The sequence below is a fragment of the Pan paniscus genome, chromosome 2 (genome assembly GCF_029289425.2).
Source record: "Pan paniscus chromosome 2, NHGRI_mPanPan1-v2.0_pri, whole genome shotgun sequence".
Taxonomy (NCBI): Eukaryota; Metazoa; Chordata; class Mammalia; order Primates; family Hominidae; genus Pan; species Pan paniscus.
Window position 1 is genome coordinate 147,827,566 of NC_085926.1, and position 12,578 is coordinate 147,840,143.

General features: G+C 36.9%; 1 protein-coding gene and 1 pseudogene across 7 annotated transcripts in view; one reads left to right on the forward strand and one right to left on the reverse strand.

Annotated features, from left to right (window-relative positions):
• Positions 1-12,578, forward strand: part of RNF13 (ring finger protein 13) — a 154,860-nt gene that overhangs the window by 127,512 nt on the left and 14,770 nt on the right. The gene's annotated exons all lie outside the window — the stretch shown is intronic.
• Positions 1,261-5,126, reverse strand: LOC103782965 (nucleophosmin-like; annotated as a pseudogene).

Here is a 12,578-nt window from a genome sequence, read left to right on the forward strand (position 1 = left end):
CATGCACTACTACACCCAGCTAATTTTTTTGTAGAGATGAGGTTTTACCATGTTGCCCAAGGCTGGTCTCAAACTCCTAGACTCAAGTGATCTGCCTGCCTCAGCCTCCCAGATTGCTGGGATTACAGGCATGAGCCACCACACCTGGCCCAAAGTTCCCCTTTAAAAAAGAATAAAAATCTAGTTTTATTCTGCTGTGGTCAGAAAAGATACTTGATACAATTTTGACTTTTTTGAGTTTGCTGAGACTTGTTTTTTCTCCTAACGTGATCTGTCCTGGGGAATGTTCCATGTGCTGATGAGAAGAATGTATATTCCACAGAGCTGGATGAAGTGTTCTGTAAATATCAGTTATCATTATATAGTGATTTTTTTGGTCTCTTTTTATAGTGTTTGTTGTTTATTTTATCTGATATAAATATAGCTATTCTTGCTCTTTTTTGTTTTCCAATTGCATGGAATATCTTTTTCCACCCCTTTACTTTCAGTCTATGTGTCTTTATAGGTAAAGTGAGTTTCTTATCGGCAGCAGATCATTGGGTTCTGTTTTTCTATTCATTTAATCACTCTATGTCTTTTAATTAGAACATTTAGTTCATTTACATTGTTATTATTGATAGGTAAGAACTTCCCTCCTGTCATTTTGTTGTGTGTTTTCTGGTTGTTTTATAACTCCTCTTTTACTTTCTTTTCTTTCTTTCTCTTTCACCTTTCTTTATGATTGTGCAAATTTCTCTGGTAGTATGTTTTAATTCCTTGCTGTTTATTTTTAGTGTTACCTATTATAGGTGTTTTGCTTTGTGGTTACTATGAGGCTTACAAAAAACATCTTATAAGTTATTCTGAATATATGAGAACTCAATGTTGATCACAAAGAAAACGACAAAAAACTTTACATCGTAATTTCATCCCCGACACACATTTTGACCTCTTGTTGACACAATTTACATCTTTTTATATTGCCTGACTTTTAACAGATTGTTGTAGTTTTTACTTTGGTAGATTTAGTCTTCATACTAGAGATACCACAGTTACAGTATTAGAGTATTCTAAATTTGTCTGTATATTTTTACCAATGACTTTTATAACTTCAGATATTTTCTTGTTGCATGTTAGTGTCCTTTTGTTCCAGATTGAAGAACTACCTTTGACATTTTTTATAAGATGAATTCCTTCAGCTTTCGTTTGTCTTCAGAAGTCATTATCTCTCATTTATGGTTGAAGGATAGCTTTGCTGGGGACACTGTTCTCAGTTGGCAGTTTTTTTTTTTCCTTTAGCTTTTTAATATGTCATCCCACTCCATTCAGGCATGTATGGTTTCTACTAGATGTCCATTAACAGATGAATTAGAGCTCTTTATATGTTATGCTTCTTTTTTTTCTGCTTTTATGCTGCTCTTTTTGTTTTTGACCTTTGAGAATTTGATTATTGTATGCCTTGGGATAGTCTTATTGGAGTTTAATCTGTTTGGTAATCTTTGACCTTCCTATGCCTGGATATTTATCTTTCTATAGATCTGGAAAGTTTTCTGTTATTATTTCTTTGAATAAGCTCTGTACCCCTTGCTCTTTCTTAACTATGTCTTGAAGGCCAATGACTCTTAAATTTGCTCTTTTTAGGCTATTTTCTAGATCTTATATGTGTTCTTCCTTTTTACTCTCCTATGTCTCCTCTCTTTATATATTTTCAAATTGTCTTTGAGCTCACTGATTCTTTCTTCTGCTTGATTAGTTCTGTCAAAACCCTCTCATGCATTTTCAGTTCAGCCAATGTATTTCACAGTTCCAAGATTTCTATTTTTTTAATTTTTTAATCTGTTTGTTAAATTTTTCTGGTAAGTTTCTAAAGTGTTTTACTCTGCTATCTTGGAGTTCCCCAGGTTTCTCCAAAATTGCTATTTTGAATTCTTGATCAGAGAACTTACACATCTTCATCTCAGGTTGGTAGGGTGTCACTGGCTCCTTGCTTTGTAAATTTGGGAAGGTCGTGGTTCCCTGTTTGATGTTGTTTCTTACAGATGTACATTTATGTCTTCACATTGATTTGTTATTTATTCTAGTTTTTGCTATCTGCCTTTGCTTGGTCTTTCAGGTGTCGTTTGTTGCATTCTCTTAGACTTAGATCACTGCCTTCTTTTCAGCACTAGATGGCACCCTAAGCCCAGGTTTGCCTGGCTTTCACAAACGTTCGGCGCACTGACCATGTTGGGTTAGGGGATGTTCCAAAGGGGATACCCTGGCTGGGGTTGGCGGGGAAGGGAATTAGCTAGGAGTTTGTGCGCAGAGGACCCGTGGAATGTGCCTCCTACTGCTGCTGATCCATTGTCCCTCTGATTTGGCATCTCCTTTGGCTGAGATGAAGAGCAGCCCCAAGTTTCCTTTGCTGGAGTTGCTAGCCCTACTTCCACGTTTGTCCATAGCTGTCTTCAGATTTTCTCCCAACAGGCACTAGCAATGCTTCCTGTGGGTTGAGGCAGGAACAGCTTTCCTGCATAGTAACCCTAGACGGTAGGGAAACTGGCTGTCTACCTTAGTCTCAGTTTCTCCAGGATAGGAACCATAAGTCTTGGGAGACTTTTTTATCCAGTGCCTAATAACTTAAGGGAGGGGCATCATGGATAGAGAAGTCGAGGGGCATCATGGATAGAAAAGTCCATTCTCTCTTCTCATAATTTTTCACTTTTTTTTGACACCAAGGATTGTCACAGCCTCAGTTTTGAGTTCTGGAATATTGATGGTGATAATGTTGTCACTGTATAGTTGTTTTTCATTTTCTGTACGGGAAAATCAACTCAGATTGCTTCTACTCTGCCATTTTGGTAACATCACTGCATTTTACAAATTTTGATATGTTGTATTTTTATTTTCACTTAGCTCAAAATATTTTAAAATTTCTCTTGAGATATCTTCTTTGACCTACTTGTTACTCAGAAGTGTGTTTTTTAATCTTCACATGTTTGGGAATTTTCCAGCTATCTGTATTTATATATTATTATATATTTCTAGTTTAACTCCATTGTGCTCTGCATGGTAATATTGTAAGACTTATTTTTAAAAAATAAAGTATACTTTATGTCCCAGAATGTGGTCTCTCCGTGGATGAATGTTCCATGTGAGCTGGAAAGGAATGTATATTCTATTTCTTGTTGGATGATGAAGTAGTGTGTATATCAATTAAATCCAGTTGACTGGTGCTGCTGTTGAGTTCAACTGTGTCCTTACTGATTTTCTGCCTGCTGGATCTGTCCATTTCAGATAGAGGGGTGTTGATGTCTCCAACTATAATAGCAGATTCATCTGTTTCTCCTTGCAGTTCTATCAGTTTTTGCCTTATGTATTTTGGCACTCTGTTATTAGGTACATACACATTAAATATTGTTATATATATAGTTATGTATATATATAATTTAAAAAATTTTTTTATTTATTTATTTTGAGACAGAGTCTCGCTCTGTTGCCCAGGCTGGAGTGCAGTGGTGCGATCTCAGCTCACTGCAGCCTCTGCCTCCCAGGTTCAAGCAATTCTCCTCCTTCAGCCTCCCAAGTAGCTGGGACTATAGGTGCAGACCACCATGCCCGGCTAATTTTTGTATTTTTTAGTAGAGATGGGGTTTCACTATGTTGGGCCAGGCTGGTCTCGAACTCCTGACCTCAAGTGATCCACCAGCTCCAAAAGTCCTGGAATTACAGGCATGAGCCACCGTGCCTGGCCATATTGTTGTTATTATTTTTTTTTTTTTGGAGAATTGATCCCTTTATTATTATGTAATGCCTCTCTATCTGTGATGATTTTTCTTGCACTGATGTCTGCTCTGTCTGAAAATATGCTTACTCTCACATTTTTTGGATTAGGGTTAGCATGATATTTTTGTCAATCTCTTTACTTTTAATCTATGTGTCTTAATTTTTTTTTACTTTATTAAAATACTGAGTTTTATTTTACATGTATATTTTTGCCTCCCCACCATTTCCATGTCTGACCACCACTACTACTATGTCCTATCATAACATTCCATACATACTTAAAACCAAGCAAAGGGTGGAGTTCCATCTTTAAAAACTAAACAGGCATTTTGGACAACACATTCTTGGCAATAGAGCCTGGACAACATTTATCAAACACAGTAGGGAAAGTTCTCACTGCATTATAAAAAGGACAGCCAGATATCAACTGTTACAGAAATGAAATAAAATGGAAAATTTTTAACAAATTGTTTAAACTATTTTCCTAAAGAGACTTCCTCCACTGCCAGAGATTTTGAATAACCTCCTGGTCAGTCATCCGGAAGCACTCCTCACATAATTGATGAACTGCTTGCATTTTAATGTCTTCTACAGAACTAGGTCCTTTTCGTGTTTTAGGAGTTTTTTCCTGTTTTTTGAAAGATTCTTGTCCTTTTGATCTTGGTGTTGATGGTTTTCAGTCTTTTCCATTCTGACTTGACTTCTGTGCATTTTTGGCTGGAGTATCTCGTATGGATTTCCTCACTGGTGCTTTTTATCCAGTTTCCTCATCATCAAAATCATCATCATCGTCATTTTCATCATCATCTTCCGCATCAGCAGCAAGTTTTACTTTTTTCTGTGGAACTTTTCTACCACCTCCGGGGGCAGATCGCTTTCCAGATAAACTTGAGTTTCACATACTCCTCTTCTTCATCTTCTGACTCTGCATCTTCCTCCACAGCTACTGAGTGCTGTCCACTAATATGCACTGGCTCTGAAGCACACTTCAACCGTAAGATCACCAGTGGTGTTATTTCAAGGCCCCCAGAAACCACTGGCTGTACAGACATTTTCAAAGTTGCCAGTGTTACTTTAATCGGACTGCCTTCATAATTCATTGCCTCTGCTTCAACAATATGCAATTTATCCTTTGCACCAGTCCCTGAAATGACCGTTCTTAAAGATAACTGGTGCTCATTTTCATCATTATTCACCTTAAAGTGATCATCTTTGTCGGCCTTTTGTTGACAACTGAAAAGATAGTTCTGGGGCCTCAGAGGGCTCATGTCCATGTCCATCAAATCTTCCATGGGGTGGTGACACGCACTTAGGTGGGAGAGAAGGTGGACAGAGATAAACGACTGCTGCTCCAGAGAACAGCCGCGCAGGATGGAATCACACCAGGGTATGTGTCTTCATATTTAAAGTGGGTTTCTTTTCAACAAAATATAGCTGGTCTTATTTTTTTTATCTGATCCATTCTGACAATCTTTTGATTAGCATATTTAGGACATAGATATTTAAAGTGATTATGAATGTAGTTGGGTTAATATCTATTATATTTATCATTGTTCTGTATTTGTTGCCCCTGTTTCTGTTTTTCTCTTTCAATCTTTTTTCATCATTTGTGGTTTTAATTAAGTATTTCATAATGATTCCACTTTCCTTTCTTAGCATATTAATGTTATTTATATGTGTGTATGTATTTTCTTTTTTAGTGGTTGCCCTAGAGTTTGCATTGTACATTTACAACTAATCCAATGTGACTTTCAAATAACACTATACTTCTTTGTGGGTAGTGCAAGTTCCCAATAATAACAAAATATTCCTAATTTCTACCCTCCATCCCTTATATCATTGCTGTTATTCATTTCACTTATATATGTTATACATTAATAGCATACATAATTGAATATATTATTGCTGTTACTATTTTGAACAAACTGCTATTTGTTTGTTCACAAGTAAAATCAAGTAAGAATAAGAAAAGTAGAAGTTTTTATTTTACTTTTACTTATTTCTCTCCAGGATGTTTACTTTCTTTATGTAGATCTAAGATTCTGACCTATATCATTTTTCTTCTCTTTAAAGAACTTATTTTAACATTTCTCACAAGTCAGTTCTGTGGGCAAAAATTACCTCAAATTGTGTTTATGAAAGTTTTTATTTTTTCTTCACCTTTTTTGCTTGCATTTTTTATTGTAAAAAAACACATAACAATAAATTTACAATCTTAACCATTTTTAAGTGTACAGTTCAATAGTGTTAAGTATATTTACATTATTGTGCAACCAATCTCTAGAATTTTTTCATCTTATAACACTAAGACTCTGTACCCACTAAACACTAATAATTCCCTCTTTCTCTTCTCTCCAGCCCTTGCTAACCACATTTCTGCTGTTTCTTTTCTACAATTTGACTACTTTAGATACTTCATATGAGTGGACTGATACAGTATTTGTCCTTTTGCAACTGGCATATTTTGCTTAGCATAATGCCCTCACGGTTCACCTATGTTGTGGCATGTGACAGAATATTCTTTTATTTTTAAAGATTTCATAATACTACATTTTATGTATATACCATTTTCCTTTTCCATTCGTTGTCAATAGACATTTGGATTGTTTCCACTCTACCCCTTGTCTATTATAAATAATGCTTCCATGAACATGGGTGAAAATTTATCTTTAAGATCCTGCTTTGAATTCTTTTTGGATATATATCCAGAAGTGGGATTGCTGAATCATATTCTAATTGTCTTTTTAATTTTAGGAGTATCTCCTTACTGCTTGCTCTCTGTACTACCTGCACCATTTTACATTCCCATCACCAGTGCACAAGGGCTCTCCACATGCTCAACTTACATTCTGCTCTTTTGTTAGTGGCCATTCTAGTGAGTATGAGTCGATATCTCATTGTTTTGATTTGCATTTCCCTGATGATTAGTGATGATGAGCATCTTTTCAAGTATTTATTGGCTATTCGTATATCTTCTTTGGAGAATTTTCTATCCAAGTCATTTTCTCATTTTTAAATTAGGTTTTTTGTTTTTTTTTTTTTTAACTGTTGAGTTGTAGAAGTTCCTTATATAGTCTGGATATTAACCCCAAATCAGATACATGTGTTGCAGTTATTTTTGCCCAGTCCATAAGCTGCCCCTTCACTCTGTCAATCATGTCTGTTTATGCACAAAAGTTTCTCGTAGTCCCATTTGTCTATTTTTTTCTTTTGTTGCCTGTGCTTATGGTGTCACTTCCAAGACATAATTCTCAAATCCAATATCCTGAAGTTTTTCCCCTATATTTTTTTCTAGGAGTTTAATAGTTTTAGGCCTTACATTTAGGTCTTTAATCCCTTTTGAGTTAATTTTATGTAAGGTGTAAGTTAAGGTCCAGCTTAATATTTATTTATTTATTTATTTAGGCATGTGGATATCCCAATTTTCCCAGTACCATTTGTTAAGGAGACTGTCCTTTATTCACTGTGTCATCTTGGCATCCTTGTCAAAAGTCATTTGGCCATATATACAAGGGTTTATTCCTAGGCTCTAAATTCTGTTCCATTGGTGTATATATATCTGTCTTTATTCTAGTACCATACCATCTTAATTACTGTTGCTGTGTAGAATGTTTTGAAATCAGGGAGTATGAGTCTTCCAATTTTGTTCTTTTCAAGATTGTTTTGGCTATTCATAGTCCCTTGAGAATTTTACGATGCTTTTTTCTGTTTCTGCAAAAAATGTCATTGGTATTTTGATAAGAATTACATTGAATCTGTAGATCACTGTGGGTAGCATGGACAGTTTGACAATGTTAAGTCTTTCAATCTATGAGCCTGGAATATCTTTCCATTTATTTCTATCTTCTTTGATTTCTTGTGGCAGTGTTTAGTTTGTAGTGTAGAAACCTTTTAATAAGCTCAAGCTTATTCCAAAGTATTTATCCTTTTTGTTGCTATAGTAAATGGAATTGTTTTCTTAATTTCCTGTTTTGTTTTTTTTTACAGGTTCTTTGGTTGAAGGATAATTTCCTTTGTGAATTGATTGTTAGTGTATAGAAATGCAATTTTTGAATTTTGATTTTTCATCCTGTAAGTTTGCTGAATTTGCTAATTTTAACAGTTTGTATGGAATATGTCATCTGTGAAGGGAATTAATTTTACTGATTTTCCAATCTATATGTTTTCTATTTCATTTTCTTGTCTAATTGCTCTGGATAGACCTCCTAGTACTGTGTTGAATAGTAGTGGTGAGTGTGGGCATCCTTGCCTTATTCCTGCTCTTAGAGGGAAAGTTTCAGTCTTCTTTTGTTGACTATGATGTTAAATGTAGCCATCTCATATATGACTTTTATTATGCTGGGATAGTTTTTTTCTATTCCTAGTTTATTGAGTATTTGTGTCATGAGATTGTTGAATTTTGTCTGCATCAATTGAAATGATCACCTGGTTTTGTCCTTCATCTTGTTAATGTGGTGTATTAAATAGATTTATTTTCATATGTTAAACCATCCTTTCATTCCACGAATAAGTCCCACTGGTCATGGTGTATAATCCTTTTAATGTACTGTTGAATTCAGTTTACTAGTATTTTGTTGAGGATTTTCACATCAGTATACTTAAGGGATATTTGCCTGCAGTTTTCTTTTTTTGTATCTGTCTCTCATTTTGGTGTTAAGGTAATTCTGACCTCATAGAATGAGTTTGGAAGTGTTGCAGTTCTTTTTTTTTTTTTTTTTTTTAAGACTTTATTTTTTAGAGCAGTTTTAGGTTCACAGCAAAATTGAGTAGAATGTACTGAGATATCCCAATATCCCCTGCCCTCACACAGGCAAAGCCTTACCAATTATCAACATCCTGCACTAGAGTGGTCCATCTGTTGCAACTGATGAATGTACATGAACATATCATTATCCTCCAAAGCCTATAGTTTACATTAGGGTTTACTCTTGGTGTTGTATGCCTCCCCTATTATCAACATCCTGCACCAGAGTGGTACATCTGTTGCAACTGATGAACCTACATGGACACATCGTTATCCTCCAAAGCCCATAGTTTACCTTAGTGTTTATTCTTGGTGTTGTACATTCTATGGGTTTAGACAAATTTATAGTGACATGTGTCCATCATTATAGTATCACATGGAGTAGGTTCACTGCCTTAGCAATCCTCTGTGTTCTGCCTGTTTATCTCTCCCTTCCCCCATCCCCTAGCAACCACTGACCTTACTGTTTCCACAGTCACTTTTTCAAGGATGTCATGTAGTTGGAATCATATAGTATATTGCCTCTTCAGGCTAGCATACTGTGTTCTTTTGTCTTTTTTTTTATATATATACTTTAAGTTCTAGGGTACATGCACACAACGTGCAGGTTTGTTACATATGTATACATGTGCCATGTTGGTGTGCTGCACCCATTAACTTGTTATTTAGCATTAGGTATATCTCCTAATGCTATCCCTCCCCCTCCCCCAACCCCACGACATGCCCCGGTGTGTGATGTTCCCCTTCCTACGTCCCAGTGTTCTCATCATTCAGTTCCCACCTATGAGTGAGAAGATGCGGTGTTTGGTTTTTTGTCCTTGTGATAGTTTGCTGAGAATGATGGTTTCCAGCTTCATCCGTGTCCCTACAAAGGACATGAACTTATCCTTTTTTATGGCTGCATAGTATTCCATGGTGTATATGTGCCACATTTTCTTAATCCAGTCTATCATTGATGGACATTTGGGTTGGCTCCAAGTCTTTGCTATTGTGAATAGTGCCTCAATAAACATACATGTACATGTGTCTTTATAGCAGCATTATTTATAATCCTTTAGCTATATACCCAGTAATGGGATTGCTGGGTCAAATGGTATTTCTAGTTCTAGATCCTTGAGGAATCACCACACTGTCTTCCACAATGGTTGAACTAGTTTACAGTCCCACCAACAGTGTAAAAGTGTTCCTATTTCTCCACATCCTCTCCAGCACCTGTTGTTTCCTGACTTTTTAATGATCGCCATTCTAACTGGTGTGAGTTGGTATCTCATTGTGGTTTTGATTTGCATTTCTCTGATGGCCAGTGATGATGAGCATTTTTTCATGTGTCTGTTGGCTGCATCAATGTCTTCTTTTGAAAAGTGTCTGTTCATATCCTTCGCCCACTTTTTGATGGGGTTGTTTTTTTTCTTGTAAATTTGTTGGAGTTCTTTGTGGATTCTGGATATTAGCCCTTTGTCAGATGGGTAGATTGCAATAATTTTCTCCCATTCTCTAGGTTGCCTGTTCACTCTGATGGTAGTTTCTTTTGCTGTGCAGAAGCTCTTTTGTTTAGTTAGATCCCATTTGTCAATTTTGGCTTTTGTTGCCATTGCTTTTGGTGTTTTAGACATGAAGTCCTTGCCCATGCCTATGTCCTGAATGGTATTGCCTAGGTTTTCTTCTAGGGTTTTTATGGTTTTAGGTCTAACATGTAAGTCTTTAATCCATCTTGAATTAATTTTTGTATAAGGTATAAGGAAGGGATCCAGTTTCAGCTTTCCACATATGGCTAGCCAGTTTTCCCAGCACCATTTATTAAATAGGGAATCCTTTCCTCATTTCTTGTTTTTGTCAGGTTTGTCAAAGATCAGATGGTTGTAGATGTGTGATATTATTTCTGAGGGCTCTGTTCTGTTCCATTGGTCTATATCTCTGTCTTGGTAGCAGTACCATGCTGTTTTGGTTACTGTAGCCTTGTAGTATAGTTTGAAGTCAGGTAGTGTAATGCCTCCAGCTTTGTTCTTTTGGCTTAGGATTGTCTGGCAGTGCGGGCTCTTTTTTGAGCCTTGGTCATTGCTAGCACAGCAGTCTGAGATCGAACTGCAAGGCGGCAGCAAGGCTGGGGGGTGGGGGGTGCCCACCATTGCTGAGGCTTGTGTAGGTACACAAAGTGGTTGGGAAGCTTGAACTGGGTGGAGCCCACCACAGCTCAAGGAGGCCTGCCTGCCTCTGTAGTCTCCACCTCTGGGGGCAGGGTATAGCCAAACAAAAGGCAGCAGAAATCTCTGCAGACTTAAATGTCCCTGTCTGACAGCTTTGAAGAGAGTAGTGGTTCTCCCAGCACGCAGCTTGAGATCTGAGAACAGACAGACTGCCTCCTTAAGTGGGCCCCTGACCCCCGAGTAGCCTAACTGGGAGGCACCCCCCAGTAGGGGCAGACTGACACCCCACACGGCCAGGTACCCCTCTGAGATGAAGCTTCCGGAGGAACGATCTGGCAGCACCATTTGCTGTTCAGCCATATTCGCTGTTCTGCAGCCTCCGCTGCTCATACCCAGGCAAAAAGGGTCTGGAGTGGACCTCCAGCAAACTCCAACAGACCTGCAGCTGAGGGTCCTGACTGTTAGAAGGAAAATTATCAAACAAAAAGGACATCCACACCAAAACCCCATCTGTACTTCACCATCATCAAAGACCAAAGGTAGATAAAACCACAAAGATGGGGAAAAAACAGAGCAGAAAAGCTGAAAATTCTAAAAATCAGAGCGCCTCTCCCCCTCCAAAGGAATGCAGCTCCTCACCAGCAACGGAACAAAGCTGGATGGAGAATGACTTTGACAAGTTGAGAGAAGAAGGCTTCAGACGATCAAATTTCTCCGAGCTAAAGGAGGAAGTTCGAACCCATCCCAAAGAATCTAAAAACCTTGAGAAAAGATTAGACAAATGGCTAACTAGAATAACCAGTGTAGCGAAGTCCTTAAATGACCTGATGGAGCTGAAAACCATGGCATGAGAACTACATGACGGATGCACAAGCTTCAGTAGCCAATTCAATCAACTGGAAGAAAGGGTATCAGTGATTGCAGTTCTTTCAAAGAGTTTCTGTTTTGATTCTTTCAAAGAGTTTGAGAAGGATTAGTGTTAGTTCTTATTTAAATATTTGTGGACTTCTCCAGTGAGGACTTCTCCAGTGAATCTATCTGGTCCTGGCCTTTTTTGTTGGGAGGCTTTTAATTACTATTTCAATTCTTTACTAGTTATAGGTATGTTCACATAGATTTCTTATTTCTTCATGATTTAGTACTGGTAGGCTGTATGTTTCTAGGAATTTATCCATTTCTTCTAGATTATCTGGTTTGGTTGTAATTTAATACTAGCCTCATAATTCTTTTTATTTCTATGACATCAGTTGAATGTCTTCTCTTTTATTTCTAATTTTAGCTATTTCAGTCTTCTCTCCATTTTAGTTATTGCAGCTAAAGATTTGCTAATTTTGTTCATCTTCTCAGAATACCAACTGTTGGTTTTGTTGTATTTTTTCTATCTTTTTTCCCATTTGTTTCATTTGTCTCTGCTGTAAGCTAGTTGTGGATTTAGCTTATTTTTCGTTATTCCTTTAAGTGTCAGGTTAAGTTGTTGATTTGAGGTCTTTCTTCCTTTTTAATAAGACTTTCCTCTTAATACTGTTTTTGTTGCATTCCATCAGTTTTGGTATGCTGTGTTTTCATTTTCATTTATCTCCAGATATTTTCTAAATTCCCTTGTGATTTCTTATTTGACCCATTGGTTGTTAAAAACTGCATTAATTCCTATACATTTGTGGATTTGCCTGTTTTTTGTTTTTTTTGCTATTGATTTGTAGTTTCATTGTGCTGAGGTTGGAGAATATATTTGTATGACTTCAATCTTCTTACATTTAAGGCTTTTTTCGTGGTCTAATATGTAGTCTGTCTTGGAGAATATTACATGTGCGTTTGAGAATGTGTATCCCCTGTTGTTGGGTGGAGTGTTCTGTATATGTTTGTTAGTTCCAATTGGTCTAAAGAGTTATTCAAGTCATCTGTGTCTTCTGTTTGATCTTCTGTCTGGTTGTTCTATTCTTACTGAA